Source organism: Mauremys mutica, chromosome 3 (genome assembly GCF_020497125.1).
Source record: "Mauremys mutica isolate MM-2020 ecotype Southern chromosome 3, ASM2049712v1, whole genome shotgun sequence".
In the NCBI taxonomy this organism is placed as follows: Eukaryota; Metazoa; Chordata; order Testudines; family Geoemydidae; genus Mauremys; species Mauremys mutica.
The window spans coordinates 193,687,915-193,707,253 of NC_059074.1; the positions used below are offsets into that span (position 1 = coordinate 193,687,915).

The 19,339-nt window shown below is 39.4% G+C and overlaps 1 protein-coding gene across 2 annotated transcripts in view; it reads right to left on the minus strand.

Moving 5' to 3' along the window:
* Nucleotides 1-19,339, minus strand: part of MEIS1 (Meis homeobox 1) — a 125,495-nt gene that overhangs the window by 5,782 nt on the left and 100,374 nt on the right. The gene's annotated exons all lie outside the window — the stretch shown is intronic.

The window sequence follows — 19,339 nt, forward strand, 5'->3', positions numbered from 1 at the left end:
TTATAATCCTGTTTTCCCCCTGCTAGGCCTGACCATTTACAGCAAACATCTTGTTAGATTGCAATTACTGTACTACTCAAAAATCCCCACTACAAATGAAAAGCAGCTCTTTTGAAATAAAAATAGTTAATATTTGTCATCTAAAATAATATTCATAGCATTTTTAACTCCTAAACTCAATTAGTTTTGGAACTGTTGTTATGATGAAAATGATATTCAGATTGAATACAAGTAACATAGAAAACCAATACACATAACACAAAATAAATCTCACCTGAGTCTCTTCTGAATACAGCCTTAATGGCATTAAGATCATAATCAACGAGCTAGAGTAGATCTTCACTCTCTGTCATCTAACTAATCAGCAAACTCAATGAACATCATCTCCAAAAAAGTCAACAAAAAAGTCCAACTTCTCAGCAAAGATTTAAGAGTGCTCTAGAGAGGTCTCCTTAAGAAGACTGCCTTATTTTTACAAACTATTCTTCAGTATTTACTAGTGGAAAAGGAGTGTTATAAGTAAATCAAACTATACTTGGCAAAATAAATCACCAAAGTACATTTTGTGAAGCAATATTCTTAACTTGTCTTCACTGTGTGTTTGCCACACGTTAGCAAGATCTTTATTGTAATAAAATTAAAAGGTACCACAGCATTCCAGCATGAATCTGGTGTGACTTCTGCTTGTTCTAAACTGATATGGAACAATGATCACAAAATATAGAACTTTATGATGTTTGTACCTCAGTAATCTTTAAAGGAGACATCTATAGTACAGCACACTTAGTTTCCTCAGATTTCACTTTCCTGACTGATTTTCATGACATAAGTCCTCAGAAAGTTAATCAAGATGTGAATTATAATCAGTCTTGTCTTGCCAAAACGTACTCTGGAAGCATTCTGTACTCACACACATACACAAGGCCCTATTCTGTAAATCTTACACATAAATTAGGTCATACTTTAATCAGTACCAGTTCTGTATCAATTTTTATACACACTTCTAATACAAAAAATAAACTACAACAAACTGTGCTGCAAATCAGTTCATCATTATCTTGTACAAACCATGAAAATTAGAATCATGTGAGCAGAAGGTTAGACTAATTCTCCATTCTCATTACAAGCACAGGTGTAGCACAAACACCATGTAAAAAAGGTAATTAAAATATCTGCTTTTTTCCCCCCCATTAACTGTCTTAGCTCCATGACCAATTAGAAAATTGTTTAATACCAGGAACCTGGCATTTGAAGAAAGCAATTTTCATAGCAACTCTCATAAGAAAAACAACAAAGAAATAAGGTATTTATTTTGGTAAGCCCAGAAGGCTTTTGCTTTTCCTATGTGCATCCCACCCTTGTAGTGCACAGACTTCTAAATAACTGACAGAGTAGGAAGTCCTGGGAGAATAAGGGGCCTTTCCGATAGCCATCTGAGATTGGGGAGCAGTTTTATGCTTGCTAGCTCTCCATAAAAACCCTCATTTAGGAAAATCTTTTCACCCAGACCAAGAAGTACACAGCTAAACAGCTTAAGTAAACTGAGAACATTTACTAGTACAAATAACCAAACTTTTCAACCTTCCCCCTTCTCCAAAGGACACACATCATTAGTAGATTAGGTAGCTGGAATCTTACTTCAATAAACTGTTTAGCCAGGTCTTATTTATAAGTATTGGTAAATACCAGACTAAAATAAAACACATTCTCACCTGTTTGTCCCACACTACCACTCAGGATGTATACTTTTAGTACATTTTACACACAGACACTTCCTTAAACATTCTCATATGTATTTTGTATAAGAAGATGGATTCTGCAAAACAGCCATGTGTTTGGATGCCTTAGGGGTGAATTCAGATGCAAGAACATTTTCCTTCTGGGCAAAGTAATAAAATGACATTCTTGCTCCTCCCACTAGAAGTCAAACTGAGGTCAGCTCCCCATCCTTGTATCTGTTTAAATAAACTGGTCCAGCTGTTTGTTTCCAAAATGCCCTTTAACCTTCTGTCCCATCCTCCCTGTCTTTGTAACAAAATGCTTTGCTTTATAGTAGATTCCAAACTACTATGCATTTAAAAAAGTATCCACTTTAAAGTTTCTTTATTTTTCCTGTGAACCCGAAAGAACACATTCGATTAAAACAGGAATAACTGTTCCGCTTTCAGAGAGCAGAATGGGATTCAATTATATCTACAAATCACATCTTAGGGCTGTTCACAAAAAAAGAAAAATATTTAGTTATGTTTGGAAAAGGAATATGTATTTAGGAATAAAACCTCTCCACCACAGTGTTTAGTAAAGAAGGGCCAATAGCAAGATCACTACTTGAATTTGCAAAATTCTTGTTTGATACAATGATAGAAGCCCTGGTGGCAACAAAACGGTGGTACCAAAAAAAGTTAACAACAACAAAATCCTCCAATTGTTCTTAGCACTCACATCACTCTCATTTCCCCCTTGTTAACATTCAATTACTTTTAAAAATGTTTCTGTTTAAAAAATGCAGAAGGAACCAGGACTAATGCTTTAAAAAAAAGTATTTACTTGTAAAACAAATACTTAGTCAAAACTAATTTTCTCCAAATACAAATCTTCTACCAACTCCTGTAACAAATTATGGTTCCATTCTGGCAAATACTTAACCTCATACTTAAAACATAGACATAATTTTACTCATGTTAGTAAAGTTATGCACATGCTTAAGTTTTTGCATAAGGAGTGTTTATTTCCACACTACACCATGTGTCAATAAAGTTACTTTGATGCAGACTCTTTCTCCCTGAATAGCAGAGTCAATAGCTGCTTATAACTAATGTGATTTGTCAAAGTGCAAGTCGGACCTGCCACCAAACTGAAAAAAGTTAACACTTTGTGTGGAATTCTGCAAAACAATGCATATGCAAATGGATATTTTTGTGAGGGGAAGAGAGTTGAACAGTTGGGCAAATGTACAAGCTCAGAGAGGCTGAATTATTTTTTAAGTTAATCTCATTTTCTTCTCCCTTTAGATAAAACAGCTTCTATTCTCTCTTTGCTAATCAGGCAAGAATGAACAAAAATCTATTTGTGTAGCTTCTCCCCGCTCTAAAGAGAACCAAGAGGCAACACTCTTTTTTTAAATATGCATTTTGCTGAACTGTTTTCTTTTAGACTTTTATTCTCCAGTGGTAACTGTAGCTCTCCCTATTTAAAGGTCTTGCTATTGTGACAATGAGCATCTCTGGTCACATGGATAAGACTCAGACCAAAGCCCAGTGATGCAGCAATCCGCCTTTGAACTTTGACCTTCAGCTCGCCTGCCTTCACTGCAATAAACAAGTTTTGTTTCCTCTCATTGAGAGGCAGCATCACAGGTGATGACAAACAACAACAAAAAACCTTTACCAGCCAATAATTTTAGGGTGAAACAGGCTAAAATGCACCAGCCAGAAAGTGAGTATTTTCACTAAATCACAAAACCCTTCAAAAGGCACATTTTGCTAGTTTCATGTTACAGCCTGCCTGATGTTTTTCACATAAATCTGCTCTTTTTCCTCTTGCTGCACCTCCCTTTGTTGCTTGTGTAGTCATCTGCAGCGCTAGCAGAAAAAGTGTGTATTTCACACTTCTGTCCATTAAATAAAATGAGGCCCTCCCTTGCTATCACAGTTTTCTAAAGTCACCTTTGCTCATGACTTTACTTCATGGTCAGAGACTTCCAGTCTTCAGTGCGAACCCCCTAAAGATAGATGTTTAGACTTGATGGCGCATATAAATTTAATCCCACCTGCCTTCCCAAAATACAAACATTTTTACAATATTGCCAGTCTCTGAGCCCTTATGTTGTTCCCTGTCAATTTCACACTGGAGAGTGGTGTTGGAATGCTGGCCAGGGGTTTGCATATCAGAAGTGGTGCTATTAAGTGCCAGAAAACACTCTGCTTCAATCATTTTGAAGCATGTTCTAGCAAACAGGTTTAAGGACTATAAGAAAACCCACAATACCTATAAAATGGCAAACACCATTGTTAAACCAATGCCTTTTGTAAATCTCACTTTTAAAATGTACCTATATATTTTGAAAAGAAAGATGACTTTCAAATAAAGCATAAACAGGCCAGCTAGGATCCATCCACATAAATACTTGTAACAAAGTACCTAAGGCTACCAATGGTATCATTTTTACAATAGATTATTTCTAAAAGCATTACTCTGCCTTCAGTTTCAGTCACCAAAACTGCCCCAAAAAACCACTTTCAGGACTTGCAATATTCTATACCACTTACTGGAATCACTCATTTATTTAGTGTTTCCATAATTTTTTCAATTTAACACCTAATTTCTAGAATATTTAAATGTAAATTTGTAATAATCCAAGAGTCACAGTTTAGCACATTTCATTGCTGCTTTATTCCTAATTCCCAAATATTTTCAGTTTTGCTTGTTTACGTACTTTTCTGGGCCTTTTTAAGTAGTAAATTAAAGGGGGGGGGAACTTTTGCAGAAATCATTTCATAACATTTTCATATTTCAAAGTCTAAAATGTGCTTTAAAAACATCCTTAAAACCACATTCAAGAATCAATAGGTCCCTCTCTAATTATAGAGACAGAGTAACTGGAGGTTTCCCCACTGTAATCATACTTCCCACCTCTAAAATGAGAAATAAATATGAAAAAAGCATTTACTGCAGGTATTAAAAAGTTTGTATCTTGAAGCTAGTTAGCAAGCTTAATGATCCATAACCACCATTCATTCACTTTCTATGCTTTCTACGTTCCTTTTATTTGTGAAAAAAGGTTTCAAGACACTCAAGAAAGTTGATTCAATCTAAAGCAGACCTCATGAAGCCATGTTTGGCAACTTTTCTTGGTTTCTCCTCCTCCTCTGAAATGAAGACAGACAGAACTGCAATACATCATTTACAACACTAAATAGGAGTAGGGAGGGAAGAGAATACATGCTCTGCTAACCGCCCACTTAAGAAACGTAATATTGGAATTTACTCAAATCACAGCAAGTCCATCAATCAGAGGTATCAAAGTTCTCCCTGAAGCTTAGTTTTCCTCCTTTGGCAGTACTGGAATGTTTGTCAAATGAGAATACTGAGGTTTGGGTATTGTGTAAGATAATATTTAAGAGTGAACTACAAATAAAATACTATTCAAAACTAGTGATGAAAAACCACTAATTAGCTGACAAATTTGATGTAAAGCACTAATGAAAACCATGTGCTGTTCTGCAATTTTGTTTTAAAAATAGTTTCTGACTTCAAGCATTACTATGTGACCCTACAAATGTATTCATATTGTGCATTCAGAAAAGTTTCTTTGAAGCAGGAAAGTGCTATTTATTCTCTTGCCAGCTAATGTACCAACCTGCTAATGTACCAAACATATCAGCACAAAGACAGAAAGGATGAAGATGTGATCAGATATACACACCCCGTGCGTATGCCTGGCGTGCCCTACATTTACTAGTCAGGCACATAAGAACTATGTCTTTTGTCAGAATCCTGCTTGATCTTCTTTGAATGCTACAAAATCTTCCCTCCCCCCGCCCTCCACACACCCCAGGCACCTTTTTATTATTCATTGTGGGACACACCCACACTATGCCCAGCCCAAATAAAAGGAATGGTCTCTGGAGAGCTATGAAGGGGGTCAGGAAGGCATCCTGCCATTGAGCTGGATGGAGGAACTGCTCAGTTGCTATTACCACATCATGGTGGCACTAGTGCCCACTCTTGGTACATGCCCTCCAGAAGAACTGACAACTGATGGGTCTGCATAGTGACAGATTCACCTGCTCCTCCCTCGACCCAAACCCTCACTTGCACCCAGGAAGTCCCCAAAGAGCACAAGGGTAGGGGATACCTGAGTGATCTCCCAGAATCCTACTCCTCTCCAACTTCCTGTGCCACTGAACCATACTAGATTTTCTGTGCACAGGTGTCTATGGGGTTGGGGAGGGGACAGCAGAAATCTCACTCCCTGACACCACAATTCTTGCAAAGAAGATATAAAACCACCTAAGTGGCCAATTGATGCAAGAGTAAATCCTTAAGTAGAGAAGAGCCAGCAGAGCTAATCCTCTGCTTTTCCCCAATCCTGGACCCCACTGTAGAAGCTCTCTGGTGATCCCCAGGTGCCACAATAATCCTTTAAGGATCACTACAAGCTGCTAAAAATTAGAACAGCATTAAAGTTGTTCTCAGTTACACCAAGAGCTGAACTGATTCTTTACAGCCATGAAATAATACTATGGGCCAAGTTCTGGTCCATCACTGGAAATGGATGCCCAGTTTAAGACATTTCTAATCACCAGTGCACGTCCTACTCCCTGCTTCCAGCACAAATAATCTCCCTGAGTGGATGTATTGAGTTGTCTTTCATAGATTATAAAGCCAGAAGGGACCACTGTGAACATCTCATCTGACCTGTTCATCTAGTCCAGTGTTTCTCACGCTGGGGTCTCCACTTGTCTAGGGAAAGCCCCTGGCGGGCCAGGCCGGTTTGTTTACCTGCCCCGTCCGCAAGTCCGGCTGATAGCGGCTCCCACTGGCTGTGGTTCGCTGCTCTGGGCCAATGGGAGCTGCTGGAAGCAGCGGCCAGTATGTCCCTCGGCCCGCGCCGCTTCCAGCAGCTCCCATTGGCCTGCAGTGGCGAACCGCGGCCAGTGGGAGCCGCGATCAGCCAGATCTGCGGACAGGCAGGTAAACAAACCGGCCCGGCCCACCAGGGGCTTTCCCTACACAAGTGGTGACCCCCGTGTGAGAAACACTGAGCTTCCATTTCACAGACTTTGCGGGGTTATAGACGCACACGCTGAAAGGTGCAGACCACACTCCTGGCCTCTAACCCCTGGAATGTCCTTCAACATGCCTGCAGCAGAGTGTGTGTGTGGAGTGGGGTTCTCGTTTGAGGACAGCCAGAATGGGTGTGCAAATCTTCTTCCATTCTGAACTTACCCTTCATCTGTGGCTTTTTCACATATGCCTACAGGCGGGAAAACCAAAAAAATGGTCATCAGAGCTGGATGAATTCTAGATATAGGCCTGAATATAAATCCTGAATCCTAAAACTCTGAACTAGGTCTGAACTTTGTAACTCAGGCCCAAGTCTGTTGCATACCAAAATCTACAGTACAATCAGGTTGGTCTTCAGAAGATAGCTTCAATCTGGTGACTTCGACTTTCTGCTCTATTGCATGGATTGTGTGGTGAAAGGATAAGGTACTGAACTGGCTTTCAAATCTTATTGCAAACCATTGGCTATTTCTTTAAAAAGACAATTCCCTCTCAGGAATATTTTCTTCTGATCTGGTATTTCAATATCATCAATTTTTTGAGTTGAATGTAGTAGCAGTGTCTGATTTTGATCCCTGCTGTTCTCCTGTGTCCACGCAAGAGGCACATGCACAGGCAGCAGCAGTGCAAGTTTCCCCACTGACACTCTAAACTAGAGCTGGACAAAATACTTGCAACTCATCCATTCAAGCTTAGCCAAGGCTCGGAGATTCACTGCATTTATGGACATCGCAGCCGCAGCCTCAAAAAGCCTGTCAACGTAAGTGGGGGGCTTCTAGGGTTCCATCTGGCTTAGCACGTATACCACGAGCGCCGCTTTAGTATGTAAAAGTCCCTCAGACAAACAATCAAAAAAAGCACATAGAACTTCTCTTCCTATCTAGTCTAGTGTCTTGCCTTGACCCTGGATCTTCCCCTCCAAGAGGCTGGTGGCCCTCTTCTGAGGTCTAGTGGCTAATCCACACAACAGCTTCTTTCCAGTTGGGATCCTTGTACAGGCCTCTGTCCCCCACCCACTACTTATAATGGATCTTTTGGGAGAGTGGGAAGATGCGCTCAGTCCTGTGGCCCACAGTAAAGAAGTTAGAGCAAGTTGACTGTTCACACTACTAGCTGCTGGCTCAAATGAGAAGGGGCTGAGAAATGCTCTTGTGTGTGGAGGCTATGGATCTCTGCATTATGTCCTGTCCTCCAGCAGACCACTTAGGAATTAAAGAACCAGTGTCCCATGCCAGATGCTCCCACCCTAACGGGTCACTGGAGTGAACTGAGAGCAGCCAACCAGACCCCTGAAGAGCCTCTTAGGGGTATACAGCCACAGAGCCTCTGAAAACAAGAAGAGAATACAAATCGAAACGCTACAGTTTGATTGTGAATCCCACATGGAATGAACCAGGTAGAGTCACCCAGCAACCCATGTCCTGGCCCTTTAGGTAGGAGAGGGTAGCTCCGTTTCCATGCTGATTTGGTCCTTGCTGTTGTTGCTAAGACTATGAACAAAGGTGGCAGTCGTGGTGGTGTTTTTGTGACGCAGACATCTGTTTAATAGAAACTGGTCTGAAACCACCAATTCTTTTTGCATCGACCATGAAAGAGCATCGGCTACTAACAACTCTCAGAGACTACTGATCTATTTAAACATCACTTAATGTTCTGTTTCAAAATTTTGTCTGGTAATGTGATTCCCATTTTGCTTGGAGATTAATTTCCATGAGTGGAATCTCCCCACCATGATATTTTTTTAGGGCAAGGAGAGGAGAACTGATGTCCCCAGAAAGTGGTATGATCAAATGTACATGGGTAGGTCAGAGGAATGGCACACAGGAAGGAGGCTTGTATGATCTTGGGGCACACAAAGCTTATCACAGCTAGGTCCTCAGGTAATCTAGATCAATGATGCTATGCTGATTTACACCAGCTGAGGAGCTGGCCCTTTTAGGGCCAGGGGTGGAATTATAACTGAATATTAAGAGGCAATGGATATCACAGCATTTTAACCACTGAAACTGTTATATGAGCTACATGTTGTTTAGGACTGCAGTGGTAGAAATTTTTTTTAAATGGTATCTGCTGTTTTCTTTTCTTTCACTAAAAAAAGACCCAAAGGGATCTTTAAGTGTTTAATTCTAATACAGACAGTGATACAGAATTTCTGCAGGATTATTTAAGACCAGACTGGGCAAAAAACACACCCTCAGAAGCACTTCCTTCCCATATGCCTCTGGCTCCGTTTCACTTTTGAGAAGAGAAAATTGTTTTATTCAACAAGGAGGCAACATTTGCCCCATTTTTAATATTTCAGGTTGACTTTTTAACTACTCAAAAATGCAGTTTGTTCTATGTAGGCGCAGCCTGGAGCAAGTTTATGATGTAAGTGAGGGAGAGGGTCTCTGAGGGCACAGTTCTTAGCTTATCGGGGTTTCAATTCTCAAGGGTTAATCGCTGTACACCAATCTCAGCAACTGTTGACACAAAATAGGTGGAGATCAGGTCTGTGCAAGCACAAAATACCAGAAAGGCAAACTGTATGTAAACACACTTAAGACAGATTTGACAAGAATAGACCAAAACCTGACTTGCAAAGAAATGACAAACCATTACTTCTCTCCTCCTCCACTTCCCCCCTGAGGTTACTTTTTCTAACAACAACAAAAAAACCCCACATTCTCTTATTTTAAAGAAAAACGGTAAGCATCTCAATGTATTTAAGATTGCTTGGCAGGAATTGCCCTAATGTATAAGGTGTCTTATATGTTTTTAAAGAATAACTCTGTTTACACATAGCATATACTTGGGTTTTAATAGTATTTTTTTTAAACAGAAACTAACAAACAATTCTGACCTAGACCCTGATACAGCAGAATAAAGCTCTTGCAAAAGGGGGAAAATAAGCAAGTGGAAAATGTATGAACAGTGCCTTTTAATCTTATCTTCATGACACCTGACAGCACATTAGTTATAGAATATTAATGCATCCACTAAAAAGTTTGTCATGTACAAAACTATCATAGAAAAAGATGGAATGCCTGGGGGAAAAACAGTGTTTGCTACCTATTAACTTCTAAAATGCCAAGCGTCTTGACTGTCATTCTCTCGGCATGTTTGCTTTGTCTGTAGAGTGCAACATTCTGCTAAGGGAGCTGACTTCCCTCTATTTTAAAAGTGTATGTGTTAATATACATTTGGCAATTGCTGTCTATCATTTAATTTATTTGCTGTGTACTCAACAGTGGCTGATTTGCTTGCAAACTAGTAGAAAATTACTAGAAGTTCACTTTTCTTTTTTGCTGGGCCCACGTATCCAAGGAAGGTCTTCCCATATCTAGCAAACGGTGATATTCAGATCGGTACAGAGGGCAAGCCCAAGGGGTAGGCACCGCTGGAGTCCCACTTAAGGCCTATTTTGAGGGTTTAAATAAGCTTTGTGCTAGTTCTCTCCACAGAGGTGAATTTTACCCAGAAGGCCTATGACAAAAGCAGTAGTTCAAAGGTTTTAGAACAGATCACGGTAAAGATCATCAGACCAAGTTTTGGTTACTTTTTGTGCAGGCCAACTGAAATTCACCTCTGAGCAAACTGGCTGGCACAGGGCTTCAAAACAGAGCTCAACATGGCTTGTAGGCCTTTTGTTGGTCCTTTGCGCAGGGATGAATTTTACCTGATCTGCACACCAACAAGTCGTCCATGATCTGCCTTATCCTTCTGTCACAATGGGATGTGTGGTCTCCCCAGTTCTGTCTCATTTAAAACTGCACAGAGTTCCTGTTCCATAGGACCTTTGCAACAAGAGGGTTGCTAACAAGTAGGGGTCTAAAAATTTATGCATATGCACACAGAAAGTCACCTGATCAAGTCATGACCCATATGCAGAACCCTCCTTGGAAAAATAATATAGGGAAAAAAGAGGGACTAGCTGTTGCAAGGGGTTTCCGGTATTTCCACAGCTAGAACACTGGAATAATTTTGGTGCTGGTGATTGTAATAGAGAATATTTAACTTGTCTTTAATGGCCAGCTTGAATGTGGTCTCTGGATATTACTCACCTTTTCTCTTTTGCACATGCTACTGCATGTGTGTCCCCCTTTTCTGAAGTGGCAGAAACTGCAGTGTTCCTAAACAACCAGCCAATGATGTACCATCAGCTCTACCAAGGTTCTATTGCTAACCCTTCCTATTATCAGACAGGATATTCATGATCAGAAAGATTAAACTGAGGCCGATGCACTGGACAGTACAACCTTCTAATGTATCAGTTATTATACAGGCTGAGGTAATGCATATTTGTCCACACTGCCTTGTGAGTTTTAATCTTGATTCAAAGGGTTTATAGTCTTGAAATGTGTGAGGTAATTCACACTCCCTATGAACTCCACTCTGTTTTAGTCTGGATCCAGGGACAGCCTTGGGGACATTTGAAACAAATGGCCTCATGGGTTACTCATAGATGGCAAGAATTTTGTCTGTGGGCATTATAATCTAGTCTAGTTTGGGGGCACCAAGAACTCCAAGACTGCTTTGAACAAAGGACAGAGGACAAATCAATACCATAGCCATGTGGTGTAGGTGGTAACCTACTAGAAGATAGTCTTGAAGAATGATAGGTTCCCCCCATTTAAAAATGTAGTCCCATAAGAAAAATGAGAGTGGCTTTCTGTATATATACTGTAAGTACCTACCACCTTTGTAAATAATTTATTCCTCTTTTGTTATTTAAGTATTTTAACCATATAAATCATACTTAAGTCTGTGGTGTAAAACATAAAACTAAATACATTTAAAAACAGCTAAACTGTAGTTTTAAAAATATGAATTTACTTTTTTTTCCCTTAAAACCAGACAAAAGCTGCACCAAGGGCACACTCCTAAGATCCTCTGAAATGACAATACCTGATGGCTTCTAAATTCACAAGTCTTCTCCCTGAAAGCTATTGGCTCAGCTTTCCTAATAATACCTTGGTTGTCTGGCAACTCTCCAGGTCTGTCTAAGGCAATATGCAAGCTACATATTTTTGATTGATTTCAATATTTTCTTATGAGTAACTATACAGTATTTTACGTAGTGAGTATTCCTGATTACTGTAATTTAAGAACCAAGAAATAGACTACAGATGTAATACTATTATTACAATTGGCATTCAAGGTGAAATGCATAACAATTAGCCAAGACTTAGTGAAAACATAAAAGTAAAAATCTGTTTAAAAAGCCCTGCACATGGTACATTTACAACAGCTAATTTACCACACATATTCTGAACTGTTTGAATAATCAAACCATTTACTCAGCAAGATTCCTTTTTATGGTTGGTGGGTTGCGGGGGGGGTCCACTTCCCCTTCACAGAAGCCTACCTTCTCACCTTAATTTTGCTTAGGAGTAACAAACACAACACAATGTTTAACTACTTTTCATATTGTACATTCTCTTTTACATCTGTTTTTCTTGCTTTAACATCCTTCCTGTGTTTTAGTATTATTGACAAGCAATGTTGAAACATCTGTAAATGTATTATTAAATTATATTAAGAAATAAAAGGGAGAACAGAAATCTGATGATCCTGATTGATGGCTGAAATTATGTTAATTTGTGAATGTTTGAACATTTACAGCTAAATAAGTACCTGTATTTACTCCAGCTCTTCCTACTCGAAAAAGTATTTACTACACAGATTCTAATTGCAGCTTGAGCTTTACTAGTTTTATCTGTTTACCGTAATAAAAGGAGTAACAGATCAATCTTTAAAAAGTGCATATTTTACTACCGATGACTGAAAACTCAGTGTGAAATGGTTTGTAAAGGCAATAAACCAAGTGTGTTTTGCCCATTTATTCTGTTTCGCAGTTTTCTGAAAATGCATTCCTGTGTAGATGACCAGCGCCAGATGTATGCATCACTTAAAGCAAGCCCACTTATCCCTAAAAATAGCATTTAAGTGGATCTCAAGTGGTGCATTGGTTCTATGGTGACCCTCTGAACAGGGATGAATTTCACCCCCAGTGAAGTAATTTAGCTAAGATGGTATGCATTCCAAGTATCCAATTCAACTCACAGGAAATATTGGAAATGGAAGTCTTTCCCATTTACATCAACAAGAGCTGGATTGGGGCCTAACTCTGAACTGTGGGGTAACCTCTGTACAATACTACCTCATATTTATTTCTATTTATTTATTTTTAAATGGGCCAAAACCCAGGCACCCAAAGCTGAACCCTACACTAACTACAGGTGAGCAGAAGAAATCTCTGGCTATTGGGCCCCAAATCTGACAGACCTCAAAAAAGACCCGAAGAAGAGCTCGGGGTCGCTTGAAAGCTTGTCTCGCTCACCTACAGAAGTGGGTCCAATAAAAGATATCACCTCACCCAGCTTGTCTCGCGAAAAAAAAAGGCATTCATCTATTCCACACAAAACCACTGGGGCTTGTTTACTCATGACCAGCAGGATCTGGTCCGTTGCTTCAGCCATCCCGTCTCCCAACCCACTACACAAAGAGAGGAAGTGGAGAGAACTTCCACTAAGTTCCCTCTTACGGCCCGAAGTGGAAAGGGTTGAAGATTATACCCCTGTCTCTCCTCCCACTGCTGAGAAGTAACCTTTTTACCTCTAGGCAATGGGGAGCCTCCTTCCTACTGCCTGATGGGGAAGGACCGTACAATCCTGTCTCCTCCATAGAGAGTGAACAGGAGTCCATGGTTCAAGTGCCACCCCATCCCAAAATGCCATTTCCATATGGACTGCATTCCAAGCAATTGGGGAAATATACCTTATGGTGCCCATGCTAAAAAAATTCTTACAGCTGCTTCCTCGAGAAACTCTAGCTCCTCCATGCTTCGGAACTTGAAATTTGGCAGAGGGGAGTTGTCCTGGTGTCAGGGATGTGCCATTTGATGTCCCAGTGAAAAAAAAACAGCCCAAATTTGGCCAAATCATAAACTTCTGAAAAAACTCCATTCGCATAGGCTCAGTAGAAGACTGTTTGAATTTGGAAGCTAAATTCTCCAAATATTCTGTCTGTACTGGGCATGCTCCAGACTCTGGGATTGTGCAGGACTTCCTCTGAAATTGCTGTTCCAGATTACTGCCTCACTGGGAACTGAGAACAGGCAGAGTGTCTCGCCCGTGCTCTCAGGGTACGTCTACACTGCAATTAGTCACCCATGGCTGGCCCCTGCCAGCTGACTCAGGCTCCCGGGGCTCGGGGTAAGGGGTTGTTTAATTGAGGTGTAGATGTTCCAGGCTGCAGTCTGAGCCCTGGGACCCTCCCACCTCACAGGGTCAGAGAGCCTGGGCTCCAGCCCGAGCCCAAATGTCTACACAGCAATTAAACAGCTCCTTAGCCCAAGCCCGAGTCAGCTGGCAGAGGCCAGCCACAGGTTTTTAATTGCAGTGTAGACATACACTCAGTGGTCCCCTGCTAGTGCCCAAGTAGTGTGGAAGGAAAAAGCAGCCTGATTTGAATATAGAGAGAACATGAGCTGGACTTGGGACAGCAGGGAATAGATTGACACAAGAATCCTTGCTAGATGAGGAACAAAGATGAGGACCAGGGACAAGCTGGAGGGGACAGAAGGGGTTAATGAGGAGGGGAACAGGGACAGCAGGGTCTCCAACCACTAAGCACATTCCCTTGCAGAACCAAGATTCCTGAGTCTCAACATTCCTTTGCTGTTAGAAAACAACTATCAAACCCACTTCTCTCTAGTGAGTGGTCTACCCAGAGGATGACAACATACTCGTGCTATCATTTACTCCATTAGCTCAAGTAGGAGAGATCTGAACTGTGGACTAAAGTTCCCAACCCTGCTTATGACCCATATGGGTGATGGTATTATTCCAGATGATCAGATTTTTTATTTTTTCATTACTTCGTAAAAAACCTAAGAAATTACATACTAAAAATCTACATTTAAAAAAAATTGATGTTGCAAAGTCAAGCATCCAAATGCCAGTTGTGACTGAAACCTTAATTTGGTCCTCTTGTGCACAAGCATTATGATACAGTCTTTAATTATATGCTCACATACTCTTTTCCCAAGGGATCCCTAACTCATTCAGCGCACAGGCTAGACTGTGCTACTGTCAGTTTTCTGAAAATTCAGACCACAGGTGTCTCAAATTGGGTACCCAAAATTAGTGGACATTTTTCACCTTAATCTCTCTGAGCCTCTGTCCTCCATCTGTAAAATGTGGATAATACCACCCCTCTCCTCAAAGAGGTGTGAAGATTAGCATCTTAGTGCTTCACAAACATTAATTAATTAGAGTGATGAGCACCATAGAAAAGTCCATGAGGAAATTAATAATGCTGTCTTCAAAGCAAGGTTTGAATAGCATGAAGCAAATGAAGCACTGAATGAGCATAAAACAAAAGTGAATAGCTGCTCATTCCGTGGGTGCTATTCATCCTGTGCACTGAATGAGGCAGGGATAATGTGGAAAAATAGTATGTGATCATTTATTTTAGACTGTTTCATAATGGATACGCACATGGGGGCTAAATAAAGATTGCACGGGCAACCTTAAGTTTGGTGTTTCCTAACTTTTGAGTGTTTGACTTTGCAGCCTTACCATTCTTTTACTCTGTGTGTGTGTGTGTGTGTGTATTATATATTATATATATAAACACCACACGCACACACTTGACATTGAATACACTTCTGTAGCACTTGATGAGAATTGCTTTCCCTCCTAAAAGTGCCACTAGTAACTATTTAACATTAGCTCTTAACAGGGAGAGATTCAGGTGGGATGCACTAAACAAGGAAACTATAGATTGTTTGATATACCCTATACTAGCTCTCCGCTGAAGTAATAAGTGATTGTATTGCACTTTCTGGATGTTTCAATCACAGAGCAGAAGTTTTTATCACAGGGGAAAAACACCTTATTAACCTCTACTCTGTCAGATCCTCTCTATGTCCATATATGCAACACTGTCAGCAATGATCGAGTGCCCCTTCTAGTTCATGTTATCATGCTCTGAACCTAAACCACTAAGGGGTTAAATGACTAATGAGAGAATCACTTGAATGGGTGATTTAAACTAACAACATACTGAACTTTGCCACTGTAGTTCCTACAACAGGCTTTTTGCTACACAATGACATGTCACTCTTTCCACAACAGAAATATCCAACAGTTCCAAAACATGGTTCCAAATGCAAACTGCTTGGTTTACAATCAAAATCTTTATTTATAAAAATCACTTACCTGGCCAATTCCAATATAAAAAGTATTTCAGTTCAAAACTTCTGCATTTTTAAGATATCTGTCCTGCCACTGATAAGTTTTATGGGACATCTCATACCTTCAATCCATGCATGCAACCTACTCTAACTTCAAGTGGAGTTGTGTATGTCAGTTGAAGGAACAACAATGTTTCTGAATGCATGTGAAAAATCATCCTCTTTTCACTAAGAGTTTGCAAAGAAAATTAAAGTACACAACTAGCATTTATTGTAAAGGCATCCAAAATATCACAGAAGATATAGATCAAATGCTTTCAAACTGCATAAAACAAACCTTCTCTTCACTAACTGTTTTGTGGCAAAGTTATAATGCTAACCAGAAAAATCCAATGTTCCCACTCTGGACTAACTACCATACTACTAGACATGAGTTTATGTTTTTCATGCACATTTCATGTATTCCCACATGCTATGTTGCTGCCAATAATTTATGACTGATCTGCACCCGGGCTGCCCTTCAGCATTTTATTTAATCTTTGCAACAGTGATTTACAATGACTCATCATTAATACAAAAATGTACATGTGTGTTAACAAGTTTGGAAGAATCTAAGAAGGAAGGTAAATTTTTTTTTTCAAAGTTGTGGCTGAATGACTTACGAGCTAGCTGAAGAAAGGCAAAGTAAACCATAAATGATCTGTTTGCTGTTTCCTGCAGCAAACAATTTAGACAAAATAATTTGTTCTCATGCATACCTTGTTATAAAAAATATATTAATAAAAATGTTGGGAAACATTTTCATGTATCATCAACATTCAAATTAGCTGTTTGGTGTTTATCCCACAGATAGTTTTAAGTAGTCCTTTGCATGGCCTGCTCTCTCAGACTTTCAGTCATAACATCCATTTTTTGAAACTGCCCTTTTTGAAAGCCTGTGTACTGCATTTTGGCATTGCTGCCCTTTCAAAAATCAATGGAAAAATCAAACATGGACACACAATTTAAAAATGCACTTCATCAGCTCTCCAGTTTTGAATCATTGGGGGGAAATTGTCTCAAGAATGAATACCACAATTTAATTGTAACTCCATGGGAGAATTCTCAAAGTGGCACCTGCAGTATGACTGCCCTACATCCAGGAGACTTCAGTGAGACTGTATTTTGACCTGCATTTATTTTTTTCTTGCACACACTGAGCTTATACAGACATTTTTGACACAAAACCAAAAAATATTTTTTCAATTATAGGCAAGTTGGGTACAAAGAGAGACCACAAAGTCACTGAGGATAAAAATCTACTAACGTTAGTTCAAAAGCATGCTGCGGTCATCGTCTCCTAAAACTTTTCGTAGGCCGCCCTAAACTGACATATTTGTCCACAGGAAATCATACAGTTCAGTCAGATCCTCCATTCATATTTTTTCTTGTTGACTGAAAGGACTGACTTTTTATATTTCTCCTCATAGTTTGTGGCCTTCATTCATAGACTCAGCCTTCAAAGGTTCATCCAACATGAGATTTCTAACAAAGGCAGATATATAGCCTTGGAAGAACAATTTCAATATCTCTATGGCTTACATACGGTAGCTATGCTCACAGAATATTTTTGCAAGCATACAAAAGATGGAAAGCAAAGCAAATGCGCCCGTAGGAGCAGAATTTGAAGTAAGGGATGGTATGTGTTGACGTATCAACCCGTACATAGCTACACATTTCCAGAGCCTCTCCAATGCAACAATCTTTACTCAGCCATTATCATTAAGCAGGAGCCCTGGTTATCTACATGGCCCCTAAAATGGACAAAACCACCTATTATTCAATTTAAGGACAACAATACAAATTAAGATATTGATTGGACAAAGGGTGGTGTAATAAATCTACAACAAATAAAGATACTCCCCCACCCCCCAATGATTTGGAATACGGAAACCAAATTTGCTATTAAAATATATATGATATTTTTAGGACAACATGCTTTTTTCTTTTTACAGTAAGTATCTGGAAGCACACTTCAGTGTATAAGGTATTCTGTATTTTCCCTTAATCAGTGTCTTACAAGGCTGAAAAAAAATTGATCTCCCAGGTCTGCTGTGAGGTCACAGAAATTGATAACCCTTACAAGCTATGCTTATGTGAGTCTGCCTGTGACTCACAGATAGTGCACTTTGTAAATTAATCCTCCAAAGGCAAATATATTGTAAGTAGCTTGTTATCTCTAAAGTACTAAATTGAAGAATACATGGGATTATATTGACAGAAATTACATTTTCTGTAATGGGGTTTAATATATCTGAAATCTCTCCGATAGGCTCCTAGTCTCTCTCACCAAGGAAGGTTTGTTAATGTAGGTGCAATGGACATCAAGACAAAATTTATTCACTCAAATGGATTAGGCCATGTAATCAGAGCTCCAGTAATATTAATCTCTGACACTTATTGAATGAAGGGGGAGGGAGAACAACTTTTGTCTGCACCCTGGCACTTCTGACTCCCTTCCCCACAGCAGGCTTGCAGCTTATGTTGGCAATTCCTGGGTATTACTTCAAAGAGGATAAGGTTTCCCATCATAAACACTAATTCAAAAATATTAGAACAATTAATTAGATATACTTAGATTCACGGGGTTTTAGGTTTTGATACACTTCAAATGTGACATTTGTTCTGCTATTTTGTATGAAACCTGGATTTCAATTACAGTATTGTTGCAGTAACAAAGGGTAATAAATCAGACTTGTTAAAAATAGTCTTGATGCCACAATTTTGTACTTAAATCGGAATACTTTTGGCTGGTGCAGAAACCCAGCCACAAATAATAAGCAATTTAACATCTGCTTCAGAAACAGCAAAGGTTTACGTTTTTAAAGCCGCCTCTGCTATAACAAATCAAGGGTCCCAACTATCCTTACTTTTAAATTAATAAATTAAACACACAATTTTTTCCCTGTAATACTTCAGTGGGGAAAAGGCAGATTTTCCTTAAAGTTTGTTTCAAGATTTTCTTTTCTTTCTTTTTTAAAAAACTCAAATACACTGAGAAGATCCCAAAATAACTTTGTTAGTCAAAAATAATAATTTGATATAAATGGTGATGGACTCAATCAAGACAGCCTGAAGAAAATGTACAGAGTGGTGTCTATCTCACTTACATTTTCTGGGTCTCAAGTGATTGATTTCTTAAAGGATGGGTGGGCAGACACAATTATATCCAGGAAAAACACAGACATGCATATAAACTGAAATGTAACTATTTAAAGAGCTATGGGAAAGTAAATACTATATGTTTTCTGCAGTACTAAAACTATAGTTCCCATAACTGAAACCATTCTGTAGGCTACATCACATTTGCATCAATAAACTTCCACAGAA